This window comes from Penaeus vannamei, chromosome 2 (genome assembly GCF_042767895.1).
Source record: "Penaeus vannamei isolate JL-2024 chromosome 2, ASM4276789v1, whole genome shotgun sequence".
Classification (NCBI taxonomy): Eukaryota; Metazoa; Arthropoda; class Malacostraca; order Decapoda; family Penaeidae; genus Penaeus; species Penaeus vannamei.
The window spans coordinates 798057-805556 of record NC_091550.1 but is presented as its reverse complement, the minus strand read 5'-3'; the positions used below and the strand labels follow the sequence as shown (position 1 = coordinate 805556).

The following is a 7500-nucleotide window of genomic DNA, read 5'->3' as shown; positions in this document are numbered from 1 at the left end:
CGACCCAATCAATTTTCATGAATACAGACGCAGAAATAAAGGCATATCTGTTTATACATCTGTTAGATATACATTTAACTATCTATTTGCCCGGTTGATATGCATGCCTAGACTGATAAATATGTATTTATTACTTTTATGCATGTTAAGTATACGAATATTCTTTGGGTCGTTCCTCGCACAATTCTAACAAACCGGCAGTAAGTCTACAAACACGCAGTGCAACTCCTTCTGACCTTCTCTGCACTTCTCCATCAACATTCTCAAAGCAAATATTGCATCTGCAGTGCCTCTTCCTGGCACGAAACCCTATTGTTCCTCACTGATCCTCACCGCTCTTCTCACTCTAGCCTCTATCGCTCTTTCCCATATCTTCATTGCATGACTAATCAGCTTTATACCTCTTCAATTGCTGCAACTCTGCACATCGCTTTTGTTCTTGAAAATCCGAACTAGTGTACTTTTTCTCCACTCTTCCGGCATCTCTTCACCTTCAAGGAGTCTGTTTAAACAATCCGTGAAGCCCTGTCACTGCCAACTCTCCTAGGCTCCTCCGCGCTTCCACCGGTAGGCTCCCTGGGCCTCTTGCCTCACCAGCCTTCCTCCTCTTCGTGGCTGTCGTCTTCCTCCTGCTGGTCCCTCGCGCTGCCCGAGCTATGATCTCCACCTCCTCCAGCCGCCTCTCCCGCACGTTTTCTATAATCATCAGTTCAAAATACTTCTTAATCTATTGTGTGTGTCTGTGTGCGTATATATATATAGATAAATTTATTAATAAATAAATATATATATATATATATATATATATTTGCATATATATGTATATATATGTATATATATGTATATATGTATATATATATATATATATATATATATATATATATATATATATATATATATATATATATATATATATATATATATTATGCACACACACACACACACACACACACACACACACACACACACACACACATACACACACACACACACACACACACACACACACACACACACATATATATATATATATATATATATATATATATATATATATATATATATATATATATATATATATATATATGTGTGTGTGTGTGTGTGTGTGTGTGTGTGTATATACATATGCATACACACACATATATATATGTATATATATATGTATATATATGTATATAAAGATAAATATATGCATATACATACATACACACACACATAGACAGATAGGATAGATATAGATATGTAAATATATATATATAGATTTAACGGCTCAGTAAATGCAAATAGATTAGGCCTACATACATTTAAATAAATTGGTTTACTAAAAAAACTAATATGGTAACGGTACAAAAACTGAATACAATGAATATGCTAAAATATATATAGGAAAAATCTGTTTTCTTACATATATATATATATATATATATATATATAAATATATGTATATATATATATATATATATATATATATATATATATATATATATATGTGTATATGTGTGTGTGTGTGTGTGTGTGTGTGTGTGTGTGTGTGTGTGTGTGTGTGTGTGTGTGTGTGTGTGTGTATGTATATATATATATATATATATATATATATATATATATACATATATATATATATATATATATATATATATATATATATATATGAAAAAATATAGTATGTGTGTAGAACACATATATTGTTCATGCGCATGTTAGATATATGTAGTATACATGAAACATATACGTTAAATGAATTTGAAATGAATTATTGCATTTCTTACAACTTGATCTAATGATTAAAAGGAAATGCATTTGTGAAAACGTCATACTTTTAACAGGAAATGTACGTTATTATATGCACATAGATATATATAGGCTGACATATATACTTATGCATATATACATACATACATACACACACACACACACACACGTGTGTGTGTATGTGCGTGCGTGTGTGTGTATGTGTGTGTGTGTGTGTGTGTGTGTGTGTGTGTGTGTGTGTGTGTGTGTGTGTGTGTGTGTGTGTGTGTGTGTGTGTGTGTGTACATATATACATATATATATATATATAAAGATATATATATATATATATATATATATATATATATATATATATATATATACATACACACACACAAACACATACATACATATATATGTATATACGTCCGGGTGTGTTTGCGTATGTAGGTATATATATATATATATATATATATATATATATATATATATATATATATATATATATATGTATGTATGTATGTATATGTATAGATAGGTAGATAGATTGTAATGCAAACAAACACACATATATGCAGAAACAGACTCACACACACAAACGGAAACACACATACACATGCACACATACTATACCATGTTATGGTATGTGAATCCTTTTGGTGTCTTCATCTCGTTAACAATCTTCTGCATGAATTGTAAGGTAATTAGTGTTTACCTTAATTTCCTGTGTCACCTGTTGTGTACATAATTAGAAAAGCCAGCCTATTTAAAATCGATGGGGTTTTATGATTAAAAATATTCATTTCACTTCACGATTACAAATTGTAAGAATGTTGTGCATACACACACACGTTCCGTGTGTGTGTGTGTGTGTGTGTGTGTGTGTGTGTGTGTGTGTGTGTGTGTGTGTGTGTGTGTGTGTGTGTGTGTGTGTGTGTGTGTGTGCGTGTGTGTGTGTGAATTTGTGTGTGTGTGTTTGTGTGCATGTGAGTTTGTGTGTGTGTGTGTGTGCATATGCGTGTGCGCGCTCTGTAATCTCGCTGATATATGGATTTCTTCCGAACATCATATATATATGTATTCATATTCATATATATATATATATATATATATATATATATATATATATATATATATATATACATATATGAGTAAATATGTATATATATATGTATATATATATATATATATATATATATATATATATATATATATATATATATGTGTGTGTGTGTGTGTGTGTGTGTGTGTGTGTGTGTGTGTGTGTGTGTGTGTGTGTGTATGTGTATGTGTGTGTGTGTGTGTGTGTGTGTGTGTGTGTGTGTGTGTGTGTGTGTGTGTGTGTGTGTGTGTGTGTGTGTGAATTTGTGTGTGTGTGTGTGTGTGCATATGCGTGTGCGCGCTCTGTAATCTCGCTGATGTATGGTTTTCTTCCGAAGATCATTTAGGCAAAAGTTCGTTTAACCAAGGAATGCTAAAGAAATGGAGTTCGGAAATTATGAACTCCTTGGTGGACAAAGTGAGCCAGGAAACCACTGTGAAACACCAGGAGATTAGAAAAGCAGAAATTTAAAAAGAAGAATGGTGACTCCCCAGGACCTTGCCCGGGCTGGCTGGGCTGTTGATCATTGACGAAAATGAATTTAATTTTATGAATAATCCTTAATTCCTTTCAAGCTTATATTCTAATTGATTCATTATTGATTTCTTCCTTTTTCGTGCGCCATTAATCACATAATTACCGACATATGTTATGAGTGACAAGTGGTAAAAGACAACGCCAGGGCCAGGCTTGTCTTCGTAAATCTCACTTATCTAAACTGAAATACGAACCTCACCCTAGATTTCGGTATGTGCGTGCCTGTCCAGGGATCCCTAACCGCCCATTAGTGTTGATAATTGTTTAAGCAAACTGCTAAAATCTCATGGAGTTTCTGGTGCCTCCTATCCCAAAAGCGTTGGCACTGAAGTCAGTCCATACCCTTTGACACAATGACAACAATCCAAGTATATGAAATCACATTGACATCGTTTTAACACTGAACATCGGCTATAGGCTGTCTGAACTACTGAACTGATAAATGCAATTATCCGTAATTGTCCATTAGTTTCTTTCTACTTGCACACAAGGCGGGATAGAGATGATAATAGAATCCATTCTAGTCCTGTACAGGGAATTTGTATAGTCACGGGTGGAGGGCACTGTCCTAAAGAGTTTAAGATATATAATAATGATCTTTTGTCATTTAGAGCCAGTGGGAAATGGCAAATAAACTCGTATTGACAGTTGCAAATCAGTACACAGTAGAAGATACCGAAGCTAATATTAAACCGTAATCAAAACACTTCACAAAGAGGAATTAATTAAAGTTTTGAATGGCATAATATTTCCAAACAAATACTTCTTACAAAAACAACAAAACATAAACATTCATGATTCCGGTCACCTATAACGGCCTTGGTCCTCTCATCTGCACCAAGAGCAGGATACAGCGTTACTTCCTCCACGAACGGTGTATGTGTTAGGATTTGTGAGGAATAGTCAACGTCACGCTTTCAGGTCAGGATTTCAGGTCATTTCCCACATGAAAGATGTCTGCGGAAATGTGGCATAGGATACTACCTACACATTTCTTAACTTTGCTGTCATTTTTATCTTTAATGCGTTTCTTTCAACAGAGTGCTAATCTCTCTCTTTTCGTAGTCATGTTTCAGACACGTTTGTCTCCACGCATTGCTGGCCGGGAAACACCGAGATAGAATCAAGAAAAGAAAGAAAGAAGAAAAATAGATAAACAAATAGAGGAAGAAAGAGAGAAAGAAAGAAAGGATAAGAAAATAAAAAGAAAAGAAAAGAAAGAGAGAAGAAAAATAGATAAACAAATAGAGAAAGAAAGAGAGAAAGAAAGAAAGGATAAGAAAATAAGAAGAAAAGAAAGAAAGAAAGGAAAAGACCTAGCAAGCCACGAATTATATGAAACGACAAATAAATAAAACTTGAAAGGAGAACAAACTGAACGCAAAGTTAATTAACTTAACAATACTAAAAAGATCCCAGATGAATACCCAAACAATAGTGTTTTATTAGATGATACATACTTTCTTTTTATTACTTTCAGCTATGATAGATTCTCTTGAATCATCAGCTGGATGTTGCACATTTTAAATGCAAATTATTAAATCATCGGCTGTGTCAACAATTAAGCTCATTAGCGGATTATTAAGTAAAGCCGTTAAGAAGTATTTAACTGAAAACATTTCACAGGAGACCTGATGGCTCACTTTTCTCAGTGTAGAAAACCTGCCAATAAAGATATCTTTTTTTTTACATTTCCTTATATATTGACATTTGAGTCTAATATAGTTTCCAATGTATCCTGAACCTTTGTATGAGACTTCTCACCTTTCCTCTCGAAAAAGCCATGATATCCAACCTTACGTACCCGATTCTCAGCCTCACCACCGCTACCTATATTTGTATTTTGGGATGACGACCCACTCCGACAAAGAAGGGTCTTGCCGCGATAGGACGTCCATCCATAAATCGGTTCTTTCCTGTAGGTGAAGATTGAAGGGAGATCCTTCGTTTGGCTGTCAATAATATTTTTTTCTCCGGGAGGTGGAAAAGTCTCCGTGATCGAGAGCTACCCTGTTTGTTCAGGCAAGGTACTTCTGCAGTGTTGTCGGCCAGAACCAGGATGGCCATGTTCTTCAGTCCAGGTTCCCTTCTTAAGGCAATGAGAACGACTAGAAGCTCCCTGTAGTTGATGTGGTGTCCGGTGATGTGTCTTGACCACAAGCCACTTCCTTGGTGTCCTCTGGAATTCTGATGCATCTGTTGTGATTGTTAGTGATGGTTGGAAGACGCCATTGTGCCTTGAATCCCAATCGCCAGCAGGTCTCTCGACTACCAAGGTCATCTCTTTTCACTCCTAATTCAATATGTTTCTAATGCGTCTTCCATTTGGACGAAGATAGTGTTAGAGCAGAGCTGCGAGTTAGAATTCATTTCCTAAAGCGAAAAAGATCGGGTTGTATTCAAATTTCGTTGAGGCTCTACTGCAGTATGGTACGAGTGAAGGTCTGTTTTGCATGGAGGGCGAAAACAGAAAATTATAAGATGGATTTATGTGCCATGGATTTAGTCGCCACATTTACAGTACCTATGGTGGTGATGTCTCCTGTCATCAGAGCCATGAGGAAACGACGTAAGTACTGCTCTCGGATATCTGTACTTACAGGAAAACCAAGAAAGCAAACGCGGACACGATCCCTAGAGTTCAATAGAACAGCAAGGAAGATCCTAAGAAGTTCTGAGAAGGGAAAGTCTTTGCTGCACCCGCCAGACAAGACGCCACGTACGCTCCGAAGAAACACCAAAACCCACAAGGAAGGAAACCCTGTGAGACACATCACCAGCGGGACCGGGAGTGCCCCACAGCGGCTAGCAAAGAGACCTGCAGCGAGGCCTCAACCACCCGGAACTCCAACAGCGGCTGCCATCTATCAAAGATGACCGATTCGATGGCCAAACTGCAAAACGTCGGCATGAGGTGTAAAAAGGTCGTCAGCTTCGACGTCAAGTCGCTCTTTACGAACGACAGGGCCATCGAAGCTGCAAAACGAATGCTGGCAAGAATAGACGGAGGTGAACCACCACTGCTGATAGATGACTACGTCACACCCATCCGCCTCTGCGTGGAGTTTCGCCTGTTTGAATTCCGAGGACGTGAATATGAGCAGATTCAAGGACCTGCGATGGGCTTCAGCAGTCCTTGCCTAGCTGTTCATGGAAACCCATGCAGGTTCGTCTGGTAATAATCAGCCTCAAGCTGATTATTACCGGACGAACCTGCAAGATCTCCTCCAAAGACCTAATACTGTACACCCCTCATGCAATTCACCACAGAAGAGGAAAGAGATAAACAGCTCCCTTTCCTTGTCACCTTAATCCACAGGAAACCTGATGGCTCACTTTTCTCTATGTGTAGAAAAACTGCCAATAAAGATAATTTTTTGCACTATTTCTCTGCCCATAACAAAAGGAAAAAAAGGAAGTTGTGGTCATTGGTTTCTTCCTCTGAGTACTCAGAATATGCAGCCTGGAGTTCCTGGAGGAGGAAATGCAACGCATCAGTAACACCTTCCAACGCCTCTGCTCCCCTCACATAATGCTCACCCACCGACGCAAAGCCGAAAAGATCGCGAGCAGACCACACAGAACACAACCTACAGAATAATCATCTCGGAATTAACTGAACTCCTGGAGGCCCTGGTGAGCCGCACTATGAAGATAGCTACCACTTCAGGCAAAATTATGTCATAAGGGAGAAGAGGCCAAACCGCAGCAGACCTCTTAGCCAGGTGTACAGCATACCATGTGGCCGCTGCCAAAAAGTTTACGCTAATGAGACAGGACGAGGACTCCACGGACAACGAATCAACCAACACCGGGGCGAGGTCCGACGTCATGACACGAGGAGCGCCTTCGTTGTTCACGTCGACACCGACGGCCATTTCCCGCAAGTGGTCCCAGGCCTCCATTATAAAACAAGGCCGCCCCCACGGCAAAGGAAGATGATAAGAGCGGCGTCCATCCATTCAACAAACAACTTCAACACCGCGACGGGGAGCCATGAACTCGCCAAGGTCGTCCCATCCTAATTGCCGACGTGACCTGACTGCTCAGAATTCCAGACGTGTTTGTGTATGTGTGTGTCTATGTGTATATGTGCATGTGCTCATTATGTGAATGTCTGAGTATAAGTGTGC

General features: G+C 38.3%; 1 protein-coding gene across 1 annotated transcript in view; it reads left to right on the top strand.

Moving 5' to 3' along the window:
- Window positions 1-7500, top strand: part of LOC113810933 (glycosaminoglycan xylosylkinase) — a 23125-nt gene that overhangs the window by 599 nt on the left and 15026 nt on the right. The gene's annotated exons all lie outside the window — the stretch shown is intronic.